At 36.9% G+C, this 16,425-nt stretch overlaps 1 protein-coding gene across 1 annotated transcript in view; it reads right to left on the bottom strand.

Annotated features, from left to right (window-relative positions):
• The window catches only part of LOC107674731 (BAI1-associated protein 3-like), a 53,579-nt gene extending 45,090 nt beyond the window's left edge, over window positions 1–8,489 (bottom strand). Inside the window, exon 1 of the mRNA XM_016468824.1 lies at window positions 8,344–8,489. The gene's annotated coding sequence lies outside the window, so the exon portion shown is untranslated. The remainder of the gene's footprint in view (window positions 1–8,343) is intronic.
• Between the last annotated feature and the right edge of the window lie 7,936 nt (window positions 8,490–16,425).

Raw genomic sequence — 16,425 nt, forward strand, 5'->3', positions numbered from 1 at the left:
GTGGACGAAGCGGAGTCCAGCCCGGGGTCGTCACATGTGGTTGCCGCAAGCCCGCCGGCCGCTCCTCCGTCGAATCCGCCGGCCGCGCCGTTCTCAAGACCACCGGCTGTTCCTCACTCTAGCCCGCAGTGTGTGATGCATTTTATGGAGGACTGTTTCCTGAACCTGCAGACTAGCCCACAATGGGTCTGTGCTCAAAGGCTGTTCTATAAAGTGGGGCAGTTCCACAAAGCAAGGACAGTCTGGCGCTTCTGACTCACAGCCTGCAAGTACATTTTTTAACCTTAAAGTTTCATCACTTTGCAATGTTGCAATGACCATCTTTTTGCAGTAACTCACCTGTCATAGTTTAATGAGTGGGTAGATGACATGAAGCGGATGGAGGTTAGATGCATTGAAAACATGAGCGCACATATCCTACAAACAGCTTCTGATTGGGGCGAAGTTCGGAGGATTTTGTCCACAAAATGATAAGAGCACACATTATTATAACTTAGGTGCTGCAAGCTATGGTCGTTTTCTCTTGCCAGTGTTTGACATAGAATGCAACGCATACACTGCCCGACACGGAGAGATTTGCTGCTGTGCAAAACAAGTACTGTACGGACTTTCAAGTTTATTGCTGTTACTTTGGCAGCCAACAACAGAACAGCTTAACCCTGCGCACATTTTCATATTTAGTCATATTGAAAATGTTTAAGTTTAATTAATTCAGTCGATCTTTTTACCCCGTTTTAACATGGATTTCTATGGAAACCAGAACACAAGAGCATCCAAACAGAACTTAGAATCCATCATGGCGGCGCTCATTGGTTACTCAGGAAAAAAGGTGGATAATTGAACAATATTTGAAGGCTACATGCTAATGTTTTAAAGAATTTACTTATAAATATTAATAGCATTACAATAGTTTTTGCTATACCGAAATTGGTAAATAGAACCGTGGGATTTTACAGGTATTGGTACCGCCTACTGAAATGTAGGTACCGTGACAACACTAACGTCAACTCAAATCTGCAGACTGGCTCTGACTTTCAGCAACTAGTGTCAACTCATTCAGACTGTAAATAGGGGCAAAAATTTGAGCAAAAGTCACTTCCAGCCTTTAGTCTGCTTTAAGGTTTTTCTTTTCCAGCAAGGCAAGCTCATTTCTGGTTTCTCTCAGCTTGATTAACCCTGCAGGACAAGAGGAGAGGATATGTTTGCTTTTCCCCTTCTTTTAATCTGACTAGACATGCATCAAGAAACGTTGAAAAGATGAGACAAAGCAAATCAGTCTATCTGAATCCCAGCACCTTCCCGATTCCCTCCAAAGAGCAAATTCCACCAGTCGCTGTGCTGGAATTGAGTGCAATGCGCATCGAACGGCACCGCGGCGCATTCACCTGAATTCTCAGCTCTTACTGGTGGCAATTAGCACCAGGCCACCGAGCAGCTGCTTCCCAGGTGAATTCATTTCAATTACGCACTCCGCCATCTGAATTGAATGTCACTCCGTCTCAGACATCAGCTCCCATGAAAGGCGAGAGCTGACACGCTACCAAACACAAGACAACAGCTGCCAAGGGAGCACTGCCATAGCCGAGAGCGGGAACATCGGCTCCTTCTCACCGGGTCGTACCCGCTGAGCCTCTGTCCCTCGCAAAGGCTCTTGGGCCACGTGAATGACACCGCTGCTCAATAGAGAGACGGTAAGACTGGCAGTCAAAGGCTTCTCCACTGGGGATGGAGGGGTCTCTATGGTAACGGCTGAGCGAGAGGAACCGCCAATGCAGGTACACAGGATTCAAACAAAAGCTGCACAAATCACACTTTTTTTTTGTGCTCATATCACCTTTTGTTGGGGCAGTTAAGCTGGCAGTGGTGAGCAGGGGATTCTAGGAAAAATTTCACATCATCTTCTATTTCTACACTTGCGTGTAAAAGTTAAGAGCGCCCCCATCAGATAAGCAATATCGCTGATATGCTTCTCTCCTTGGCTTCAGATTTATCGATTTCAATTTTGCCAATTGCTTTATTGATTTCATAATCTTCTTTTACATAGATTCCTACTCTCATTCATATACAAAGGCTGAGCGACTGCTTCATCATATGGATTTTCATTCTCATTTATAGAGATGAGTTAACCTTCTGATCTTTGTCAAGCGAAATGAGGCAGGGCTGCTGTATAATGCTTTCACCAGCCTGACCGGTGCCTATTCCTCAACCTTCATTTATTTGTGGCTAATTCTTTCTGACAAGATATGCCATCCAAGGAAGAAGACCTTTCAGACTACAATGAGGTTTTCCAGGTCAGTATTTATCCATTTTAATGTGAGATGTGAGACTTCGCTAGCCATGTGTCACTAAATAGACCATCTTGTATGATTCTGGCATCATCAGGTGTCACATAAAGTTCTGTTTTGCATTATTTTTTTGTGATATTTTAACATTAATCGTATGTGCTGTGAACACTATTTCCTATTTATTCTATTGCTCTCGGCCCACTAATCCAACAGGTACACTGTTTTCAAAATAATTTGTGATGGCAGGCCCTGTGATTGTCATCGACGCAATCACCGCTCTCTTCTCTCACAAGTCTTTCTGGATAAGCACTGAGAGACGGCCCATAACCGTGTCTCCAGTATTTCATAAATTGGAGAAATGTCAAGTATCATTCTCATTATGAAGCTCTGAATGGTGGGTTAAAAGGTTGCCTATATGGGTGCCAATTTTTTTTTTTCACTTCAATAATGAAATGATATACACCTATATTTAATATTTTAACCTGCCCAGCCACAATGTAATCCAATCAAATCAGACCCACAATTCTTTCTCAGGATGTGTCATCTATATTAGTTGTGTGAATGCAGAATTCCCTGAGCTTTTTCTCCCCAACCGAGAAAAAGCTATGTCAAACCTGACTGACAAAAAGACAAACAGAGCTGTGGATCAGTCAGTAGAGGGGCAGAGCTGGTGTTGCAGGTATGAGACATGGATCAGTGGGTGATTCCATGGGAACATAGAAAGATTTCTACTTCCATAACAGAAATCATGAGAAAAAAATTGTATACACACAACATATATTATTATTACAAAAATATTAGGGCAGTCAAAAATTTTTAATATTTAAACATATTCATCTTTTTCTTGTAATTAATGATACACTTTTTAATAAAAGAAAAAAATGGTTTACTGTCTTTAATAATAAAACTTGCCAAGTGCCAAATGCAAGTAATAATCGGGTATGCCTCACACGTCCTGAAAAGTGAAGCTGCGGGCTATTTGATCGCCCCCTGGTGGCTGGCTGCAGTACAGTCATAAACCCCGCCCTCTCCATGTAAATGACTGGGACTTGAGTCAAAATAAAAAAAATAAATTACACTTCCCATACAATTTCCCGAAAGATGGTTTTAGTCATTAAAGGTAGTTGTTATCACGCTGATATATGTTCAGTTGTTCGTTTTTGTGATAAGTTTGATTGTAGCTAGTAATTTGATGCTATAAAACGGGGCGTGCCGTTATGGTTGATTGGGTCTGCGGGTGTTTGGGTTGGAGTTTGATACCGCGGCTCCACCTCGCGACACTACAGCGCAGACTCTGGCTCCAAACGAATCTCTACTGCGCAGACTCTGGCTCCAAATGACGTCATTTACTGAAGATGTTAGCGGCCGTGCTGAGATGCTTTGGCTTCACTTTTCTATAGTGGACGGAACAGGAGACGCGTCGTCCATCTTTTTTTACAGTCTACGGTAATAATCAGCATTGGCGAGTTTATGAAACAGTGTTACTCGCCAGATGGCCGGTAACTTTTTAAAATTGATTCTAACAACGCCTGAGAACAATATGATTTAGCATTATTATCGTGATTATCAAGACTGTGTTGTAATTGTATAAATACGTTTTGTTGTTGTTGTTGTTGTTGTTGTTGTTGTGGTTAAAATAAAATTATCATTATTTAATACTTTACAGTTACTTTACATTAGTATTAGTGATGATTCTTCTTTTCTATTGATTTAATTAGATACTAATTTGATTAGATGATGATGATGATGATGATGATGATAGTAATAATAATAATAATAATAACACACAATAATAGTAACACATAAAAATAATACATAAAAATATTAATAATAATAACGTTGCAATTAGATGTGTTTCCCCAATTTGTTCTTTGTTCTTTTTAAAGAAATAATGCATATACAGTTTCATGGCCAGTAAAAAATATTAATGGCCTGTAAATTTTCTCAAGTCATCGGCCATTGGCAGGTTTGGCAAAATGTTAGTTTTAGGCCCTGGTAATAACTATATAATAATAATAATCATAAATTATTAAGTAAAATATTGTCTTATATAATATTGATGAATTGATAATTACTACTACTGATGGGCTGCGGTGGCCCTGCGACAAAAAAGGTTAGGAAACACTAATACGGGGCAGGTAGCACAGGGGAGGAACCAGGGCTCATATCATTACGATCTCAAAGCCGATAAGACCAATAATACTCCAGGCTGTGATAAAGGTGTATGGGACCATCAGGGGATCTATGCCAGCTTATTCCCCACAAGGCCATTCTCAAAGAGCCAATCTGCAGTGTTGATCAACATTAACATCAGGCATAATACCACAGACATTTTGCAATTGAGATCGATTGGACTCGAAACCCTATTGGTCTCTCCGAAATGAAACTAAATAAGAATAGCTATAGTTCTGTGTCTGTCCAAGCCGCATTTGAGATGATTACAGGCGTTTACACTTACCATGTGATGGAACAAATCAGTTAGACGTCCAATGACACAGTCTTTTACACCGAATGTGTCATGTCACTGAATGCTTATCACAATGACAGCTAGTGAAATATTAGCCCTGTTCCAAAATCTAGTGATCTGTCTCACTGCCGACATGCCATGGGCAACTTCCCTCTAAATCAGCGTCCCAACCATCATGGCACCTCAAATGATTCTTAAAAACCTTCAAAATAAGCTAAGCACGTACTACAAAACTGAAAATGTCTCCCTGTGGAGACTTAAAGACTCGGTTTCTTGTCTCCTGTCATGTTGCTGTACACACAACTGATCGCTGACTAGGTGCATCAGTTACGAGATCATTCCTCTCCCTGATCCTTAAATACATTCTGCACGAATTTGCTCGCGTACGAACGGGAGAGTTGATTCTTGAGAACAGCTCAACAAACAACATGTCACAAGTCATCTCACTGGAAGAACTTCAGCAGACAGCATGCACTGCGATCTGTGACTTCTTGTAGTAAACTAGCCATCAACTTGAATCAATCAAAGGCAACATGCTGTAGCCCTGTAGTACACTATGTATTTGGCTATAGGCAGCAACACAAATAGCGCTATGCATAGGAGACTTGATGCAGACAATTGATTTTGACGTTGTTGCTAAGGTAACACTGCAATACTCTTAAGCATAAAAAAATGAAAATGAAATGTTTGATAAATTATATCCCAATATTTAATTTAATTAAAATTAAGGGGGCCGGTATTTAATTGTTATTGTTTTGGAGAAGTGAAATACTATCCAATATTTCATTTATATTTATTTGTAAATGGCTTTAACAATGAAACCATTTGTCTGATTGATTTGAAAATTGGAATGCAGTGTCTTTGTCCATGTGCTATTATTATTATTATTATTTTATGAGGACATTCACATATCTTGAAAAACCTGGCTGCCATTGGTAAACTAACTTTTTCATTTAAAATAATAGACATAACATTTTAATTGATACTTTTTAGTACTGGAAGTACTAAAAGAGAAAGTATTTCTTGTGCATCTGTATTTTTTTTCACATTTTTTATTTATTTTCATTTTTCATTTTTTTTCACAGATCATTGCAGTGCATCCTGGAATCGCCTTCTCCACAAAGGATACATGCAATGTTGCACTGAAATTTGGCTGAAACGAGGTAGCTTAACAAGCTGCTTAATTTAGTATGCTTACTTCTTGAAAAAGAGCAGTTTATCTAGATTTCTTTGCGGCTAACGGGATCGTCCACCAAAAATGTTTTAATTCTGTTATCATTTCCACTATTACCATGTCCACTAACGTTAAGCTCCAAACATAACAAAAAGTTGAGCTATATACAAGTCTTCTGCAGCTATACAATAGTTTAGTGGTTCTCGTTCAACTCGCTGACAGATTTTCAGTGAATAATGACTTAAATAATGACTTTATATGGCTTCAGAAGACTTGGAATACAGCATACAAAAACGATTGTATGATGTATGATGCGTTTTTGGACCTTATTAGACATGGTCACTATAAACTACCATCATAAAGAAAAGAGCTGTGAAGTAAGGGTGAGTAAATTATGACAAATCTCATTTTTATTATTACCATCTATTACACATATTTTCCAGTTGTCAGACTGGACATATCAATGGGAATTTATCTTGTGCTGCTTATTACATATGATAGAATGAAACAATAATATTGCCTCGATTTATTTGACATTTACTACGGTTTTAACAGGTCACTTCTCAAATCAACAGCGACTGTCGAGTAGTCTTCTCAAATTAGGCAGTGAAATTTTACTCTGTTAAAGTGGAGCAGCTGATTATTGGGTAACATAAAAAGTGAATGATTACGAGCCGTCATGATTTTAGAGAGGAATGAAAAATGGATAGACATTTGCAAGCCAACAGCTCTAATAAAATACTGGTTACTTTCAAATCAAAGGACTCTTAAACTCCAAGACAGCATCTGATTGCAGCCCATTAAAATATATAGTAATATATATATATCAACTCACAGAAAAGCAGATGAGAGAATGGAGTGCTGTCTTTCACCTGTGGCAGGAAGCTCTGCTCACACGTCTGCTCAAGCCCCCATTAAGAACAGCAAAGATTTAAACTGTCAATCAGACACCAAAGGGAAGACGGTGGAGCTTTCACATTCAATTACAGTGGGACAAGCTCTTGCGTGAGCGCTCGGTTCTCTATGCACAGCAAAATCCCCAGAGTTAAATCAACTCTGCTCAGAGTACATATTGTCCCAATCTACAGAGTGTTAAAGTAACACTGAAGCAGAGTTACCACTGTTGAGGATTATGTGATACATTTTCATGTTCATCTTCAACATTGTTAACAGCGGGTCTTCTTTAATAATGCTCACTCATCAATTAATTAATTGCTTAATTTCCCCATTAACTTTAACTCTGCTTCAGTGTTCATTAAACACTCTGTAGATTGGGACAATATGTACTCTTGATTTAACTCTGGGGATTTTGCTAATGTAAAATGGAAAGATGTATTTTTCATATAGATATCTCAATCCTGAATACGATATTTCTAAATTCTTGACCATTTCTGAGATGATGTTTATGATGAATGCAAAACATCAAAATCATAGAAAGCATACAATTTCTCATATCTAAATTCTTTTCCACTCAACTTACAATCACGTTCATTTCACAATGATCTAATGGTTATTCAATACACTGTTATGAATAAACTCCTCTTCATCTACCTATTAAGTTGTTTAGCTCCTATGTGCCATTTAACTCTCAAGCTTTTTCTGTGATTTTTTTTCCCCTTTGTACTGAAAAGTTTTTGCATTCCAAATTGTGTTTAAATGAACATACTATAATTGATTTATTATTTGCTTCTTGGATTTTCAACCTGGTCTTGTGTCTGTATGTGTTGTTGTCTTGGCAACTAACTCCCTTGTGTACCATTGCTCCATCAACACATTACTCAGGGGTAAAATAAAATATGTGTTCGCATTTAAATTAAGATTTTTATGGGCACCCTATGTTATCCAGACACACGTCTTTCAATTATTCTTGCATTATTTGTACTTTTTTATTTGCACTCCTAGATTTGAAATTTGAACAAATATTTTATTTTTAATTTTTAGTGTATGGAGCAGTTTTATACTATTCAATCCATTATTATTTTACAATCTAGACAAATGAATGTGATATGAAACACTGCATCACCTACATAAAGCTTAACGATGTACATCACACCACGTACAATTCTACTTCTGTCTAATGACTGCATACTAAATAAGACAAAAGCAAGATGATGGTTCTTTTTCATTGTCAGGCAAATAAATGAATTAAAAAAAAAACTGTGCCCTCTGAGAGCTGCTTTACCACCCATAACATCTGTTGAGACATAGCTACAGGTGTTGAAAAAATCCTGTAAATCTATAACGCAGGTGTAAAGCAAGACTTAACAACATGTACACTGACTTGCACTCACAGATAATAGAATAAAGCGAGCAATATTTCCCACTCAGGCTTATTAGACTATAATTCACAATGTTAAATAAAAGCATCCCATTCAGGCAGCACAATGCACGTATAAATCCGTAGAAATGAGTCTCACCTGTGGATTTCTCATTCACTGCTGTGCGATGCTCGCGCGTCTGTGTCTGTGCGTCTCAGACTTTTCTTAGCCCATCGAAATCTACGCAACTGGTTGGTGGTATATCCCTTTAAGACGGGAGATGTCAACTAAGCAATTGCGTTAATTTGTCCTCATCTGATGACAGGAAAACGTTTTAATTTCTCCGAGACGTTTCCGTCTGCTCTCTTGCGCGCCGGTATGATCCATATATGGTAAAGGGAAGTGCAAGACTACTTTGCATGCCCCGAGCTGTTGCTGAGGGGCTGTCAGCCGCTTTGCCAAGAAAGAACAGCTTTTCCGTGTTTTATACTATTATAGAGCAGGAAAATGGTTTAGTTTTTATGCGTAGATCATGTGGTGCAACATGAAATAAAAAAAGACTTCGTTATGCAAAACGTGTATAAACGTCCAGAAAGTGTGAGTATTAATAGCTACAGCAAGTCATCTGCTTTATATGGAGAATAATAGATTCTCTATAAGGGTTGCATGAGTATTGCCTGCCAAACAGATGAATATCACAGTCTGGACAGCCAACAATTGTATAAATCATCCCAATAATTGACTCTCCCTTACTGTGGGTTTGCCAGCCTTGCATAACTAGGGCAAATTTCACAAAACCACCATCAAACCTCCAGGCTATTGTTTTCAGAGCTCACTGAGAGAAAGCCACAGCCAAGACTTGGCATTTATGTAGGTCTCCTCAATTTTGTTCCAATTAGACAAACCAGTAGGAGGAGGTGCTACCCTGCAGACAGTAGATCCGAGACATTTATTAGTTTGAGTAAAACAGAAGCGTGGACTCGAGCTCCCAAACAGTGTGGTGACTCATGCTGTCACAGACCAAATGTGTGAGAGCCTTGTGTTCATGAACATGCGTGTGAGAATATGATAAAACACGATGCTTTAAGTGCTCTGGGCCGGGAAAAAAGCACAGAACATTGAGGAGTCTTTGCAGATCACAAGAGGAAAATTACCTCCACTCCAAGAACATCGCTGAGACGTTTTGTTCCCTTTTCTGATCTGTTTTCTCCAGATAGGTTTAATTTAAATGTGTGCATGTGACAGGCTTCTTTAAAATTGTCCCACTTCTTCACTAATATAGGCTGATGTTATTGAGCTGTGGTTATTGATTACCGGTCTTTCAACATGGGACACTAAATTAGATTAGTGTCAACATAGCTATTGGAGTAGCCAACGTCAGTCTCAAAAGACAGATATGGCAAGTCAATTCAGGGAATTAAAACACAGTCTTTGCCAAATGCCAGTTTTTCATTTTGTTTAAAGTCCCACACGAGAGCTTTTAAACACAAGCAGAGCCCAGGTGATTCAATCATGGGCCATTTTTGTTCAAAGAAATATGGAGAGCACCTGAGGTCGGAGGACCTCCTTAATTCTATAAACTCTGGCAAATTAAATATATCTTTTTTAAATTTTTATTAAAACAGTTATACTACTTATATAAAATGCATAATAAAATCAGTTGTCACTCTGTATCTCCCAATAAATGTCTTAGATGATTTAAATGCTTAGTTTTATGATTAAAGCTCTGTACTTTTTATTTAAAACATATGCAATATGCAAAAAAAAAAAAAAGCCTGCTTCATCATATTTAATGCTTACATTTAACATGATATTTCAGAAAATGATGTATGGATAATCAAGCAAACCTAAGTTTTTACATTTATATTAAAAGGCAAAGTATAAAAAGTGTAAACTATCAGTCAAATGATAATTCATGTAGTAGGTTGTGTACAACAGGTTTTTCAGCAAATTTTCAAACATGTTGATAATTTAGAGACCTTAGAAATTTGTGTATAAAATACAATAAGATACAGTTTATAGAGTTAGCATGTCAATTGTTTATCCTACAGAAATGAGATTTGGTGGAGACACTTGAAGTCTAATTTTTAGATTTTTCTCCTCAGAAAAAGGTCTTGAACAACATATCAAACAAAGAACAATGTATCAAACTATGCTCTGATTTGCTAAGTTGCTAAGATAAGTCTGCATTCAAATGTCAGATCTGAGTATGAACTCTCATCAAATTCTCCCAAATCAAATGATTTATATGCTTTCCACATCCATTTTATAGCTCTTTACTATATCAACAATTGTCTATTTTTATTTCACATCAGGAATTTTAGGAGAAATATCTAACACAAATTTGATACTTAGCTGAGAAAACAGAGCTGAGAAGTCTGTGAGCGAAGAAAGAGCAACTACTGAGTTCTGTTGAATTGATCTCAAACCTTGCAAACACTCTCAAGGAAAGTGTCTGACAATGGTCGGATGATTTTTATTTTATTTTTTTGGACAAAAAAAGGGTAAAAGTAGAAGATCAGATATTTCTAGACTCGGTTCAATTTGTGTCTTTTATTGCTATACATCAGACCCTGTCTCAGGACATTTCACTATTTGTCATCCACGTATGAAGCCTCAGAGAAGAGGCAAAGCAAAGTGTCACTTCACCCCCTCCGGCTCGTTCCTTATACCCTACCACCACCCCCTCACCCATCTACACCACCCACGTCTCCACTGCCTTTCCCCGCAACTATAAATAGCCTCAGACACATTAATTACGTAGCTGCTGGGGTGAGGTGCCTCTCAGTACGATGAAATTATTCTTTAGCAGAGCCAATAAAACAAAGCACCAGCCGGGCATCTCTTCTCAGTAACGGATTTCCAAATGGCTGGAAGAAGATCTGAACGGTTTTACCTGCACACAAGAAGGTGGGGATAGGAGAATGTGTCTGGCGGGTATTTACTTTCATTGATTTCACAGCTGCGCTGAAATCGTAGCACCTGGCTTGAAAGCTGGAATGGATTGGGACTGTCGCCATCAAACATCTTAGGGAAACTGCTTTGAAACTATAAGATACAAGCTAATCATATAATTAAACAAGCTACTGTACTGAACAAACAGTTCGGTATTCTACAAGCTACAAAAAAAAAAAAAAAAGCTACTCTGAAGTAACTTGAGGGGCGAAGAGTTTTTTTTTTTTTTATGAAAATGTCTAAATATCCTATGATAATTAATGAATTATTTTAATAGCCATATTTTTGCTGGTACAAAAACGATGGATTTTAAATGAATGATCTCAGTTAGAGAGACAGTTTTTAGTATGGGAACCAAACTTTGAAAATGTGTCAAGACAACTGTCAACTCATCTACAGTATACATGATGCTATGCAGATGTTTTTGATTTATGAGTTAAATCTATCTCAAAAATACTTATGTATATACTTTTTGTAAATACGTTTAGCCTCTTTTTCATATCTCACACACTTTTGGGACTAAATTTTGTTATGTGCTTGCTTATTGCTGAACCATTGCAGCAGTAGATCACCTTATTCATCTGGAAGTTTATGAAAGTAAAAAACAATTCCAGCGTAATGTTTATGTTGGTTTGATGTTGTTTTGTTAGAAAAAGTATATGTAACATTCATAAATTTGACTCTTTTTGAGCAGTCATTTATTAAAAGGTTCAAAGGAATTTAAATCCAGTTGGTACTGGTAATTCTTAAATTATATTTTCTTACACATTTCATATTATGATATATTGAAGTTTCTCATATTGAAAAAAAAAACTTGTATCAGAGTGGTTTTTCTGTAGTTCTTGTAAACTTTGACATTTCAAAAACTATAAAGGGTTAAATGTAGTAATAATGTTGAAATAGCTCATAACTATGGTAACATTTAAATCTTTGACATTTTTGCAAATTCTCTCATTAATGAGAATTTATTGATCAGATACAATACGGTTTTAGTTATGACTATGTTTTATAAGCTGCTGTTCAACCAAGTTCAAACTTATCCCAGAATGCCAATGTTTATGCAGATTTTAAAATACATTATGAGGGTTAAAAGCTAGCTTGTTATTGGAAAAGATGCACTAGTTCGAACAGTTAAGTTGAACTACTTTTGCTAATTTAGTAGCATCACTATCACTACTCCCTAACATGAAGCACCTCGATTTACAGCTCATTCTGTTACATTTGGCTACTATGCTGAATAGTAACATCTAATATGTCCAATTTTGTCATTAGATGCATTAGCATTGAAACAGACTTTCCACAACAAATAAAACGTGCTAAAAGTCGTAAAAACCATAATTAAGAGTATGAGCCACTGTTATTGAGCCATAATCCAATGTAATGAGCTCCACTGGACTACAGCACGCAGGTTTCTTTCTTTTTGAGTACATGCTAAGTGGTCGGGTCAGAATGAAATAGATTTGAACAGGATGCTACTGTGTTGTTTTCCTGCAAACACCGAGTGCTTGTAACATGGAGAATTAGGGCCTGCACTTTATAAATAGACATTTGCCGCAATTGATGGATCCTTTGAAGCTCTAGAGGTTTCCACTTCCACCAGCCCACTTGTGGTGCCGCGTACTGTTTTGTATTCAAATATATCAGAGTTTGAAAGGATCAAATGGAAATATTTCTTTCAAGCGTCCCTCATAGACAGCACTCAAAGCTTTCATGGCTTGAATCGTCATCGCACAGGCGTCTCCTCCTTTGTGTAATCGTAAGCATTCATATATTAGGGGGTTATTCAGTGCTGCCACAAGTGATCGTATGACAGAGCCTCAAAGAACATTGCATAATCTAAAGAAAAACTGCATCAGATTGAACTGCTTTCTCACAGAAGACCTCAGAGTTTAAGAAGAAAAAAAAACTGAGCTAAATATATATATATATATTTTTTTTAACTGAGCTAAAGTTATGTTTCAAGACAAAGTCACACCTTGGATATACGAGTTGCAAATATTAGATAAAGTCACAAATGGGAGAAATAGGTTTCCATACATTAAGGAAAGCTGGGGGGAGTTGAAATTTTGTAAACTTCATATAAAAAAATATCAATATGATAGAAAGATAATCATATGGAAGTGACTTTATATCTTGCAATTCTGAGTTTTTACTCACAATTCTGTCTTTTTCCCCCAATTCTGAGGAAAATAGTCAATATCGTGGTCATTGACCAAGATATAAGGTCAGAAGTGCAAGATATGTTCCAACAAGCTTTCTTATGATTGTCTTTCTTTAATGTTTGGGGTTTACAAAATCTGTTTCAGCCCCCTCCAGCTTTTTGAATTATGAGATGTTGTCTCACAGTTGCAAGATATGAAGTCACAATTCTGAGAAGAAAAGTCGGAATTGTGAGATATAAACTCGCAATTGCAAGAAAAACAATAGAACTGCGAAATGTAAAAAGAATTCTTTGGAAAAAGAGAATTGTGAGTTATAAACTCAGAACTGCGAGCAAAAAGTCAGAATTGTGAGACAAAGAAATAACAGACAAAAAAATGTGATATTTTTATCCCATGGCAGAATAAGCTTCCATAGATTCATGCAAAAAGGACCAGACAAAAATAAAAATAAAAGTAAATAAATAAAATAAAATAACTCCCACTTACTTGCAGAAAAAAAGCTGTCCCTGTGGCGGCAGCCTTTCAAATGGCATTATTATGTACCATTTAGGTACAAATTTGTACACTTTTGTACTAAAATGCACCTTTTATGGGTATAAGGTACAAAGGTGTACCTTCTGAAAGGGTACTGTCCCAGTGACAGCTTTTGTATTTTTTATTTTTTTTCTGAGAGTGTATTGCAGGGCTACAGGGAAGCTATAGTAATTTAATTCTGCCAGTTACGTGCTCACATACTTTTTCCATTATTTTGGTTGTACAAAGCATTTGTTAATTAAAAATACAGCAATGCCAAATGTTGTGCATGTTGCTAATTGAATAAGTCTGTTATTAGTACACTGTAAAAAATGACCGTGAATTTAACGGTAAAAGACTGTAAAAATGCTACAGTAAAAAATTTGACGGAATTTTTTTTACAGTGTACCTGTATGCAGCTGAAATCACATTTAATGAGTCAGTCATGTAGAAATGTAATTAATTCGAAAGGCTTCACGAACGTCAAATCTAAGGTAATGAACAACAAAGCTCGGCTCTATAAACAGTCAGGCACAAATACAGGAAAGTTATTTCTTGATATTAAAATGACTCATACATTTAATCTAACACACCAATATACAATTCAGTTCCCATCCTATAAATGACAGCTTCTTGACATTTTATTCTTTATATCCATTATATCCTATATTCCTTTTATTATAATGTGTGGTAGATCCCTCAGTGGACGACTGCAGATATCTGTTGGTTTTTGATCAGAGGAAAAGGTTCACAATGACCCTTCCATCTGTTTCCATGGGCACATCATTAATGCCCTGCTCCAGCTAGATCAGACTATTTGAAGTATCTACCACACAACAAATACAGCTTTACTTTAAAGACGGATAGGGACACAGAGCAGGGACTTTTGATTTAAACATGCATTGGGATCTTACATTGATCAAGATCTTCAAATGATCAGCATTTGGAAAGGGAATGCAATAATACATCAAAGGCATTTCTCTTCCTGGTCTTGGACTGTGACACCTGAACATGTACACTTTCCCCATTACATCCGGTGATTACTAAATGAATATTATATGCAGCGATTCTGGATACAGAGAAAATAAGTCATTTAGAAATGAAATTGATGTCAGGAGTAAAAGGTCTCTAAATGGCAATCAGCATTTATGAAACGTGACTGAGAAAAATAATCAACGCCACCTTTCCAGAAATGGGGAGAGGCACAAATTGCTTCGATGTCGAGGATGTGGGTAGAGCACTGTTAATGATTTCATTTGCATTGCAGAACTGTCATTTGCATTGTGTGTTAATCTTATTTAACTCGAAGATGGCAATCAACAAGGTTACTGTAAGAAATCCCTTAAGACACACAAATGACTCTAAAAGCTTCTGGTGACATTCTTGTACTATACATCATACTTAGCAAAATGCAGACTGCTGCATATGGTTTCAAACGCCTATTGTCTACTATGAAACTCGTAGAGAACATTAATGTCCAATTAGATTTTTTATTTTTTTTTCCCCATGCAAAACAAGCCAGCACAATGATAGTGCATTGTTATGTATTTGGTAAGGTTGTTAGCCCATTTTTGTGCATGCTAGGTGGCTACTTACTAACCCAAGCCAAACAGCCCATCTCCAAGCCACTATGATATTCAGACCCTTATGGCTCAAGACTTTGTGCAAATCTACATAATCTAGAAAATATACATAAGTCTGTTTCCTCAATTGGAGAAATTTAGCATTACATCACTTGCTCATCAGTAGAATCCTCTGCAGTGAATGGGTGCCGTCAGAATGAGAGTCCAAACAGCTGATAAAAACATCACAATAATCCACAAGTAATCCAGACCAGTCCATCAATGAATGTCTTGTGAAGTGAAAAGCTGCGTGCTTGTAAGAAACAAATCCATCCAAACGTTTTTAACTTTAGACTGTTGCTTTCGCTAAAATGCGAGTCCTCTATCCATAATATTGCTTTCTCCAGTAAAGAAACAAACTAATCTACATCTCGGATGACCAGAGTGCATTTTCAGAATTGTATTTATTTATTTTTATTTTGTGTGTGTGTGTGAATAATTTATCTATAACACAATGAGCTACATACCAAGCAAAAAAAAAATAAAAATTTTTTTTAAAAAGCTTTAATGCCAAATTGCCAACGAGTAATAGTAGTATTTTGGCTTCACAGCTACCACCAATTATAGTGTGTCTGCTTTAGTAATCAGGGGTTAAAGCAAAAAAAATCTTTCGACTGAAAATGTTTCCTCAGCCAAACCCCATTCCACAGCCATACCTGTCACACACCCAGTTTAAGAGCAGTTTTTTTCTTTTAATTAGGAGCACTTGTCCTCCTAATTTAAACATTTAGGAGCACCTTCTGATCAATAATAAAAAATTCTGATAAAGTCAGTAGCACAAATAAAAACAATAACAAGATACAAATTAAATTAACAGTACTTTACTTTTTTTTTCAGTTATGTCTAACTATAATCTATTCAACTGTAAAATAACACTGGTTAGTCTTCACTGTATAATGAAAGGCAGCAGGTTTATTTAGGCTGCTGTCTCTTTAAGACCTCATGCACGGATCTAATATACTGTTACACATGGCTCTATGCTTACTTTT

This window comes from Sinocyclocheilus anshuiensis, unplaced genomic scaffold, assembly GCF_001515605.1.
Source record: "Sinocyclocheilus anshuiensis isolate Anshui unplaced genomic scaffold, SAMN03320099.WGS_v1.1 scaffold152, whole genome shotgun sequence".
NCBI lineage: Eukaryota > Metazoa > Chordata > Actinopteri > Cypriniformes > Cyprinidae > Sinocyclocheilus > Sinocyclocheilus anshuiensis.